The sequence below is a fragment of the Pseudopodoces humilis genome, chromosome 12 (genome assembly GCF_049639895.1).
Source record: "Pseudopodoces humilis isolate 2021_Gansu_Grassland_sample_001 chromosome 12, ASM4963989v1, whole genome shotgun sequence".
Classification (NCBI taxonomy): Eukaryota; Metazoa; Chordata; class Aves; order Passeriformes; family Paridae; genus Pseudopodoces; species Pseudopodoces humilis.
In genome coordinates, this window is record NC_142211.1 from 5,045,727 (window position 1) to 5,057,710 (window position 11,984).

Consider the following 11,984-nt stretch of genomic DNA (forward strand, 5'->3'; position numbering starts at 1 on the left):
AAGAACCCAAAAACAGGTATCTGGGAGGGACCGAGTCCATTGCTATTTAATGGGCGTGGTTACAGTTGTGTTTCCACAGATGCTGGACCGCTGTGGGTGCCTAGCCGATGGACCAAACCAGCCACGAAAGACCTGAGGAACAATCAGAACGTTGATGCCCTCAGTCAATCTCTGATCGGCTGCTAGCTGACTCCACGAGAACAATAGATATTTCAGGACTGAATCGTGTCAAGCCGTAGTCTGTTTGTAAGAAATTCCTGTGAAGATCTGAGAAGAGTGCAGAGACTCTATCTAATTGTGCACGAAACAAATTTTAGTTGTGTGTTTACCCTTTTTGCAAATTGCTTTCACGCTTTGACTACATATATACCAGAGCACATGTGTTAAAATTAGATAGATAATAGTTAAGGAGTTTAGTGTGTGTAGCAATTATTATAACAGTATAAGGTATAAGTATTCCCCCTTCAAGAGCTAGCAAAAGCATCTTTGAAAGTTCATTTAACGACTGAAGTTTTAGCCATGAGCTTGCAAACATGACGCCATTTGCATGGGACAAACTGCTTATGGTAACTGTGCTGTGTGTAACCCCAACCAGCTGTCTGCTGACTAATATCCAAAAGCGACAGAACATATGGGTCACCTTAGCACACCTGACCGGTCAAAAATCAATGTGTTTGAGCCTAGCCACTCCTAGAGATCCTTTTCGCACCTGTCTCGTAGGAGTCCCTGAATGGGATCCTCCAGTATTTAAAGGTTAGTTAGCAACGAGACTCAACTGAATCGATCATCAATGCTGCAAGAGTGCAATCGCACCATTGGCTTCACATCTAGACAGTTTGAAGCCTGCTGGCAAGCGAAAATTATTGAGGTTCTTAATGTTACCATGAGACCCGCAGAAGAGTTAGATCTGCTAGGTTCCACCAATACCTCAGGTGGACGGATGATGTTTGAGCCCCCGACGAAAAGTCATCCTGAAAAAGTAACACAGCGCTGGGCTACAGTCAACCCCATAGTTGATCTCGTTACTGCCACTGAGAGTAAAGCTTTTTACTCACAATGCTATCTCACAGGACGATTACCAAAGCAATTACCTAGTTCCATCTTCCTAGTCTGTGGGGATAGGGCATGGAATGGAATTCCTGCTAGTCCACATGGAGGGCCATGTTATCTTGGGAAACTTACTTTGTTCCACCCAAGCTTACATCAATTGCTGAGTGTGGCTAACAAAATGAAAACCAATAGACGGTCCAAGCGAAGCCTAAACGAGTTACAGTGTAATGATGTTAGAAAGCCAGACTTTTGGAATGCCGGTATAATCTGGGCAACCTCCTTTTTCATTCCAGGAGCAGCCGCCGCTAAAAGTCTAGCCACCTGTCACGATCCGCAAGGTGGGATTCGTGATGTGGTTCTTTTAGTCGGTCTTAGAGTACAAAAGATTATCAGCAAACCAAGGACTTAAACAACAAAACGCACTTTTTTGAGTGCTCATCAGCACTAATATGCGATAGAGAGAAAAGAGGAGAAAGCAAAGCATAAGGAAAAGAGAGTAAGGGGATTATAGCTACCAACGTTGAAGTCCACTCAGCCGTCCAGCAACACAGAGTCTTCTGTCCGTTGGGGAGATCTCAAAGGAAGGTAAGTTTGGGGTATAATTTTATAGTCTTTTGCAAAGCGAGGGGCGCAGGGCCAAAACCAGATGAGATTGATGATCATTGTGATGAATTCCATTGCATGGGGAGCAGGTGTAGGGTACAGAGCGATCCGTGTCTTGCAAGTCTTTGCTCACCAGCAGGAACGAGGGCAAGGTGTTGTGGAAAACCCATTGCACAGGGTACCACGCACAAGCCTCTGCTCACCAGCAGGAATGAGAGCCATGAGTTGTGGAAAACCCGTTGCGCAGGTTACCAAGCCTCTGCTCACCAGCAGGAATGAGAGCAGTGTACCGTGCAACCACCTGCAAACAATCACTTAGCAAACATCCACCTCAGCTAGGCCCAAACCCCCAAACCAAGTCCCGTGTGATATTCAGGGTCTCAGTCTCTGTCCTTGAGACGGTTGTGACACAGATGAGAGAATCTTTGGACCGTCTCTTACACCACCCTAAAAAGGCTCACTTGTTGGACTAGGAAAGAATTAAACTTAACATCCACAATGTTAAGTGAACTTTCAGCCGATGTAAGTAGTGTACGTCATGCAGTATTACAAAATCAAGCTGCAATTGATTTTTTGCTCTTAGTGCAAGGACACGGTTGTGAGGAATTTGAAGGCATGTGCTGTTTGAATCTTACTGATCATTCAGTTTCCATCCATAAGGAACTTCGTCAGCTACAGGATGGGTTACATGCCCTGAAGGAAGATAGTGACCCCATTGGGAGTTGGTTCGCCAGCTGGGGCATCACTGGATGGTTAAGGTCTCCTGTGCTGGAGGGGGGACGGATGCTATTTATAGGGGTAATGGTGATAATGCTTGGAAGTTGTATGTTATCTTGTGTTCGTAAAAGTGTAGTACAAGCCGCATCCAAAGCCTGGTTTGTGCAAAAAGAGAATGGGGGAATTATAGAGAGTTTTTTAGCAGATGGGGCGCACGATATATTAGTGAAAGCCTGTCTGCGCAAACCAGCCTCTGGAATAAGTCATAATATTAAGGGCTAAAATCCTTGAAACTTGCCTGCAGAAGAGAGAGTAAAGCAAAACAATATTCTTGTGTACAAGGATAAGAATGTAAACTTGTGTGTACTAGCCAATAGTAGCTTGCTCTGCCCGCAAATCCTGTAGAACCCTATAAAAGGTGTGTTAATAATAGAAATAAACGGTGTTCATGTTTACTTCTGTGAAGGCTGGTGAATAAACTGGCAGTCTTTCAAGAAGAAGTGCCTATGTTTTGTTGACAGGTTCAAAAAGGTCACCTGTTCATCTGTCCAGACGGTCTGCCTCTGAAAACATGAAATCCAGTAAACAGAGAAGTCACCATTCAGCCTTAGTACTCCAAACAAGATCAGAAGTGGAGCTGCCAGGACACAGTTGTGTCTGAAAACTAGTTTGCCAACAGAAATTTTATGTTATAATCATGATGTTGTGTCTATAACAATTTTCTTCAGTTATTCTCTGTTTTAAGATTTGAAAGAATGCGGAACCTAACTGTTGCCCTGAAATTTAATCCTTTTGATCTTGTTTTCATAGTTTCTAGCCACTTTCCCATGAAAGTAACTATAAACATTGATGTTTATACATTCCTTCTAAGACACATCTTTTGATGGATGTTTCACGTGACCAGTGTGATTGGGCCGGTGGTAACCTAACTATCCAATCCCTGGTCATTGTCGAAAATCTATAAATAATGGAGTCAGAAAAATAAAAATACCTTTTCCCTTTCATACATTGAATCATGTCCATGTGAATCATTCAGTGTCCTATGGCGACACCTAACAAGTCTAATTCTTCTTGGGGCCCTACAGTAACATTAAGAACTTCAATAATTTTTGCTTGTCAACAGGCTTTAAGTTGTCTTGACTTGAAGCGAACAGTGCAATAGCGCTCTTGCAACATTGCTGATTGATTTAGTCGAGTTTCATTCCTAACTAAACCTTTAAATGTCTGAGGATCTCATTCTGGGACTCCTATGAGGCAGGTGTGAAAAGGATCTCCAGGTGTGGCTAGGCTTAAGTGCATTGAATCCTGGCCTGTCAAGTTTGCTAGAGTAACCCATATGTTTTGTTGCTTCTGGAGTCTAGTTAGCAGACAGAACTATACATAAGATAGTTACTATGAGTAGTTTGTTCCAAACAAATGACACCATACTTTCAGAATTACAGTTAATTGGGCCTTCATAACTTGTTGAATAATTTTCTTTAAGGCTTATACTTGTGTCCTGGGGTGACTTTATGATACTGGTATTCCCAATTGCCTGCTTTATATATATTAAGTTCTGCACCTTTAAGATTAGATTTGGGAGATAAGGAAGTTGAAACTGCTGGAAGCTGATGGGAGTTTTTTCTCCTGATCAATATCTGGCCATTTCTGTGAATTGGCAGCGGTTTTTATCAATGAATAGTGAGATCAAGCTTTGAACACCTACCTTAAGATGTAAGCCCGGGAATTTCTGGCTCTCTTTGGTTTCTGGCTTCTGAAGAGGTAACAGGCTCTGGCTCAGCCTCCTCCCCCCACCCCCCTCACCAGGCCGGACAAGGCCATAGAGGGGTGTTGGGGGGGGGAGAAAAGTGGAGCCGGCCTGTTGGGGATTTTAAGCAAGGTAGGCACCCTGGCCAGCTCCAGCACGGCGGCTATCCCCAGCCGCTTGGACCACATCTCACAGCATCAATATGATGGATGACGAATATGGCGATTTATTGCAGGGAAACTTAACATTTTATAGCCTGGGGTCACTGTGTTACTCCCATCTACTTACGTCACACCTAGGTGCTATTGGCTAATTACAAAAGGACTTAATATCCTAGAGAGAGGGGTGGGTTACTGGCTTTCCGTTACATCCCGAATTCTTCCGCACCGCCAGGCCCTAACTACAACGTATTTCCCCCCTCTTTATGAATAACTAATTTGCTAAAATACAAGGTATATTAGTCTTAAAAATGAATAATATAAAATTGAATAAAATATAGAATACATTATATTAACTAAAAGGCTAAAAACTTATAAAATAGATACTACAATTTTCATTGATAAATATAAACACATGTAATAACTAAGTATATTTTAAAGCATCTGTTGCCTTTCTATAAACAAAATGTTAACTTTTTCTAATCGGTTCTTAACAAAGGACACAAGCTTATTTAAAATACATAGTCCAAAGATTAGCACAAGTAAAATCATCACAACTGGTCCAATCAAGGTAGACACCAGGGTGGTTAGCCACGGAGACTGATCGAACCAGGATTGGAACCAGTTTTGCTGGGCTTCTCTCTCTGCTCTCCGTTGAGACAGCCTGTCTCGTAGCTCTGCCATGGTGTCTCTCACTACTCCGGTGTGGTCAGCGTAGAAGCAGCATTCTTCGTTCAGGGCGATGCAGAGGCCGCCTTGCTGCATGAATAGAAGGTCGAGACCTCACTTGTTCTGTCACCAGTTCTCTTTTCTGAAGTCGGGTGAGTCTCTCCACTTGCAGGCTCAACTCTTCATCCAGGTGGTATAGGACTCTGGGGATGATAACAGCTAATACACAAAAGTCAACAGAGGAATTAAAGCTTTGGGTATAAATGCAAGGGCTAGACTATTAGATCGTGGGTTCTCAGCTTGTACCACAAGGTTGGGGCTCACTGCTTCAGGTGTTATGGCTATAAACAACACAATTACTATAAGCAGCTTACCATGTAAATGACACCATACTTACAAACTCACAGCTAAAACTTTAGCGTTAAATGACTTTTCAAAGATGCTTACACTACCTCTTAAAGAAAAATACTTATACTTTATACTAACATAACAGTTACTACACAGGCTAAACATTTTACCTTAAACTATTATCTAACTACTTTTAACATACGTGTTTTCTTTATATATGTAGTCTATACATAAAAACAATTTCCTAAAAAAATAAACACACAATTACAATTTACTTTATATATTGTTAAATGGAGTCTCTACACCTCCCAAATCTCTTACAAAATTTCTCCAACACGATTCAGTCCTGGAATGTTCACTGCTCCAGTGATGGCAGCTGGCAGCTGATCGGTGACTGAGGGCTTTGATGTTCAAGTTGTTCTTAACATCCTTTTAAATCTTAAAACAAAGGATAACTAAAAAATTAATAGAGACACAACATCATAATAACAACATAAAATTTCTGTTGGCAACTGTCTATATAGTGTTCAGACACAACTGTGTCCTGACAGGTCCACTTCTGATCCATGTCTGGAATACCAAGACTGTGTGGTGACTTCTCTGTTCACTGGATCTCATGTGTTCAGAGGCAGACAGTCTGGTCAGATGGACAGGTGACCTTTCTGAACCTGCCAACAAAACACAGGCACTTCTCTCCTTGAAGTTAGTAAATTATACTAATCAAATACTTTTAGGGTATCAATCTCCCCCGTTTTCCTTAAAAAAATAAAAATGAGATGTACTTCTGTTCAACATTAACACAAAACCTTATGCACAATTAGTAAGAACCTATAACAGTTGAAAATCAATTAATATAAAAGTACTGTTAATTATTAAAACACTGCACCAGCATCCCATAGTTAATAAACAAACAAAACCAAAAATTATCAGTGAAGGATTGTGTAATCACCTCTGGAAATGATTCTCCAAGCTCACATCAAAATTGATCCAGTTGTCATATTAATAGGGTCAAATTACTGAGTCAAAAGGTGACTCAAATACTGATTTGGTACAAGAACATCTGGATCTGTTGATAAACATTCTGTCCAGGTAAAGTTAAGTCTTGGCCAGGGCCTTAGACTTTAAACTGGAAAGATGCCTCTTAACATGTTTCTAAAACAAGGTTCTTAATAGTAACAGCTATGAGATGCTTACAGCACAGCAAATTGTTAAAATGCATTTGTACAAAGCAAATAATTAAAAACCTTAGGTACCAGACTAATTAAATCATTCAGCAGTTAGTTTAATCTGAATCTTCTTCTATGGCAGCTGATCTTCAGCAATGGTACATCTTAAAATTCTGAAAACACTGAAAAATAAAAAAGCTATAACAAAAACTGCAAAGATTGCAACAACCAATAGAGCTCTCGATGAAATCGAGGGTGTCACAGACTGCATTCACTTTTGTCCACAAGCAGGTGTTCATCAGCGTTCTGGCACAGCTGTTTCAGTTGTGGCTGTCTTCATATCTCTAGGAAAATAACTATACTTTGCAATTTAAACAAGTGTCTCCAATAAAACATAAAACAATGTAAATTAAACAACATTTAAACTTAACAATAATTATTTATAACAAAAGGAAATAACAAAACTTAACTTTAAGAGAATATCCAAGTTATACAGCTTAACTAAAAAACATTTAAGTCAACAGTAACATGGATTCACTATAAAAATTATAAAAATGTAACAAATACATCACAATTCCATGTTATCTAGCTTTAAAAACAACCCACAAAAACTACAAATGTTATCAAAAACACTCATTTACAACAAGAATTTGCCTAGTATATGCCCAAATTAGCTAAGATTCCAAAGTGCAGCCTCTCCAAAAAAAAACCACAACAACACAGGATTTGGTAGGTTGTCATTTAGCTTTTGTAGCACTTTTCAAAAACATCAAGTCCAATTTTTAAACTAAAATCCAAAATCCAAATTGGTATATATGCAGTTATATGTGTTTTATATAACAAAAAAATTTCACATTAAAATTTCCTTATTAAAATTGTCAAAAAACCCAGCAAATGGGTAATATATGGTTAACATAACTTTGAGATTACTAAAACAAAACAAAAATCTTTTAAGTTTCTTGGGATACAGAAATACAACATTTAAACTTTTTAATCTATTTTTAAAGGCACTTCATTCAATAGAAACTTATTTTTAAATCTCAGTTTTAATTACGACAATTTGCTGATTTACAAACAATACCATTTACAAAGCTTCTAATTTTTAAATTGTCCAATTAAAACTCTCTCTTTTTTATCCCTCTCTAAAATGTCCAGCTTTCTGTTGTTTCTCTTTTTGTTTTGTTGCTTTGCTTTTGGCGGTTTTGTCGAAGTTGCTGTTACTTGTTTCACCGATGGTTGTCATGGCGACAGCGTTTCTGGCTGCTATGTACTACCGTGTGTGTTTTGTTAAACCCGCCTGCTCCGGGCTAGTTTTAAATCTGAAAAAAAACTCTAAAAACTCCAACTGCATAAACTCATAATTACTTAAAACACAAAATTAACTCCAAAAGGGTATATAAACACCTTTTAAAAACTCAATAAATCATGACTTTCTAGCAAACTGGGTATCATCCCAGCGCTTCTTCCCAGAGAGGGAGTGGGGGGGAGGGGGGGTGGGGGGGGTGGTGTGAACTGCTCGTGTCTCGGTCGGAGTCAGAACTCAATTGGCTGGTTATTTCCTGTTTTCTGTGCCTTTTTCTTGGGCCCTGGCCCTGCCTACCACCCCTGTGGGCCGGCCGTTCCTTCCCTCTTGGTTCTCCACGCCTTTCGTTCCACCCTCTACTCCGCCTTTTACCCCACCTTTCCCTCTGCCTTCTGCTCCCCCCTTCTTCCTCTCTTGCATTCCAATCTCTGTGCCTCCGTACCCATCCCCCGCGTCTTATCTCTTTTACTTCAGTTTCTCTTTCTTCTTCACATTCCTTTTCTCTCCCATCCCCCCGACTGTGCCCACCTTCCAAGGCCAGCTTTTGTTCTTTGTTAAAGACATTCTCAGCGCCATCTTTAGACACCAGGGAGGAGGTTTCTCTCTCTGGGCTTTTTCCACGGCACTCCTGCCTTTTTTTGTTAACTTTTTCCAAAAGTCTCTTGCTTTCTGTTGTTTCTTCCAGAGCACACAAGGATTTTGAAACCGAGGGGACTCTCGACCCCCCTTCGGCTCAGTTGAGCTGCTGTCGTCTGGGAGCTGTAAAGCTCTAACCCCAAATTTCAGGGTAGCCAGCAAACAGTTCCTCGTCGTTTGCCAAATTTGTTCAGCAAGGATTTTAGCACATCTGTCCCACACCTTAGGGTGGATAAACCTTACAAGCTCATTTACAACTTTAACAACCCAAAGCCTTGCAATAGCAAGCAAATTAGGTTTACAACTTAATTGCAATCTGACCTTTATCAGTGATTCCATCTTTCTTCTGGGCCCAGGATTTTCTTTGCCAAGAAAAGTCCAGCTCTCTTGGCCGCTGTCCGCCGTTCCAGGGTATTCTTGCTTTGTGAGTTTCTTCTCACGTTTCTTCCCACTTTTCGTCCCGGGTTTCCGGCACCAGATGTTGGGGTTTTTAAGCAAGGTAGGCGCCCTGGCCAGCTCCAGCATGGCGGCTATCCCCAGCCGCTCGGACCACATCTCACAGCATCAATATGATGGATGACGAATATGGCGATTTATTGCAGGGAAACTTAACATTTTATAGCCTGGGGTCACTGTGTTACTCCCATCTACTTACGTCACACCTAGGTGCTATTGGCTAATTACAAAAGGACTTACTATCCTAGAGAGAGGGGTGGGTTACTGGCTTTCCGTTACATCCCGAATTCTTGGCACCGCCAGGCCCTAACTACAACACCGGCCGGCCTGACTCCGTTGCAGATTCTGCCGCTGAACTGAAACCTGACACCATGAACATCTTTAGCTTGAACAAGACTTTAACTCCTTTACTACCTGGATGAGACTTGCAGATTAATCTTTTTTTTCCAGAGAGAGGGGAAGAGAGAGAGGGAGTGATCAACATGTAAAGAGACACCATAAAACCATCAAAGACAGTGAAGAAAAGAGTTAAGCTTTAATAAGCTGAAATATGTTTCTTTTAAAGCTATGGAGATGGACAGTAGTGTTCTGAAAAAACTCCTTTAATTCATGACAGAGTATATTGGGAAGAATGGAGTGTTTCAAAGTGTGGATTTTGAGCAAATAGTGAAGTGGTTGTGATACAGTGAGATGCTGGAACAGAGTGGGGAGAAGTAATAGTTGAAGATTTGGGGCCATTGTAGAGGCAAAGAGAAAACTTCTGTTTCCAGAGAGGCTCACAAAAACAGATGAAGAAAACTTTTGCCTTTGAATAACTCATCCTTAAAAATGACATCCCTAGACTCATTGACCCACGCACACCTCAGAGTGATGTGAAATGGGAGGAGAGAACTGATGACAGAATTTCTGGGCAGCTGGCATCAGAGAAATAGAAAGCTATGAAGAAACTAGTTTTCTTGTGAAAAACTCCATAGATTAGCAGAAGAAGACATCTTTTTCTCTACAAACACTGATAAAAGGACTATAGCAAGAATTGACACTGTTTTAACCACCAAGGTTTTTTGTCTCTATGTTGTCATGTGAACAAGGGAATGGTTGGGTAGTGGGGGGAAAAAAGGGTTTGCTGGAGGTTTTATTCTGGTTTTCTTATTCTTGTAGTTTTGTTAATAAACTTTCTTTATTCCTTTTAAGTTTTAAGCCTGTTTTGCTCTTGTTCTAATCCGTATCTCACAGCAAGAAATAAGTAAGTTTTCTAGTGATTTTTTAGTTGCTGCTTTAAAGCCACAACAATACTAGAGGTTCCTTCGAGGGGATCTGACAAATCATCCTCCCCGCTATATCTGCCAGTTTGGTTATGGGAGGTTGAGGCTACCTTCACTTTAGTGGAACTTTTGTGGTTAGTGTTTCCCCCTATGTGTGGACAGGACTTATGAGCCTGAGAGAGTTTCAGCCCATCAGGGGCTCATCTGTTCCCAGGGGAAAAGCTCCTGGGAACAGCTTTCTCTCAAGGATTGTGTTATTGTAAATAGATAATATTTCTCAAAACAACACTGAACAGATGATGTTAGTGTGTTTTCTCTGGTCCCACCAATGGGACCAAAGGGGATGTTGTTCCTTCTACCAGTCAGGGTAACCTGGTTGGAGGAACTTTTTAAGCGTTGAGAAAACCCCAAAACAAAGGCTTTAACCTCACGAAGCAGCTGGTGTGTATGTCCGATTATCTGGGGAACCCTCAATACATCGTGTCCATCAGTGACACCCATAAGTTGACGCACCTGTGCTGCCAGGGCAGAAGTGGGTTTCCCATCCCACTTTCCCATGTCTTCCCCATGGTCACATAGAAAGAACCACAGCTCAGCTCGTGGAGTGTACCCTCTCTCTCTCTAGCTGGGGGACATTTGGCTCGGACTTTGGGGCCTGTGACTCGCACTGGTGCCATATGGGAACTGTTCTTCCTCATCTCTTCCCTCATTTCCCTCATCTTCTCTTTGAGTTGCTTAATCACAGCAGAGACCTGAGCCTGCAGCGGGCCATGGATCATACTCTTGAAATGTCTAAGCTTGGTGGTGACAGAACCCACTGTATCTCAGTTGTTATCAGTGTTAATCATTGCAATGAAGGTGGTGTATTCACCTGCTCCTAGATTTTCCAAATTCCACAACATCTGCCCAGTGCACCTGACTTTGTCGGGGTCATTATCATGCTGTCCACCCCTCCCAAAAAATACCTCTAATACCGCCACTTCTCTCAGCTGTTGGATCCCTTCCTCAAGGGTTTTCCAGTGCATTCTATGATGGTGCTCTTCCATTCTCTCTTTGTGGACAAACCTCTCTCTTACACTCATCAAAAGCCACTCCCATAGGGAAAGGGGCCCTGGCTCCCTGACGAATACCTGATTCACACTTGAGTCCTGGGTCAAGGGTCCCAAATTCCTTGTGTCATCCCCATCCAGTTGCACGCCTGTACCCATAAGATCCCAGACCTGAAGTAACCAGGTTGTATATGCTTCACGCCCCCATTGTACAATGTCTTTTTGCAGATTACAGAGACTCTCATATGTCAGGGACTCAGTGATGATCGCAACTTCTGGCTCCCCTGCGTGTTGTGAGGGCCCTCCTGTCTTATCCTTATCAACAGGGTGCTGTGATTTCATCTTAGACTTCCTCGTTTCCACAGGGGCAACTGCTGATGGCTGTGACTGCCCTTGTGGTTCAGCTGGAACCTGGATGGTTGTAACGTCTATGGGTTCCACTGCTGCACCACCAGACTGTCCCTTTTTGAGGCAGGGGGAGGGTTTCCCAGCAGCTGAGGAAATGCACTCCTTTAGCATCTCACGCATCTCCCTCACCAGAACCCCCACCCACTGTGGGTGGTTCATTTCTGAGGTGGACTGTGGGGCTGTGCCAGGTTCTGGAGCAGCACCCCCTGTCTCTGGGGCTGTGCCAGGTTCTGGAGCAGCACCCCTTGTCTCTGGGGCTGTGCAAGTTTCTGGGGCAGCATGCCCAGTCAATTTCCCTTTGTCTCTGAATGCTAAGCAGAACAGGCCTATCAGCAACACCAGCCACTGTAAGATGTCATTAGCATTCAGAGAAGATTTTAACCCTTCAAAAACCGGTGGGGTAGGCCCAAGG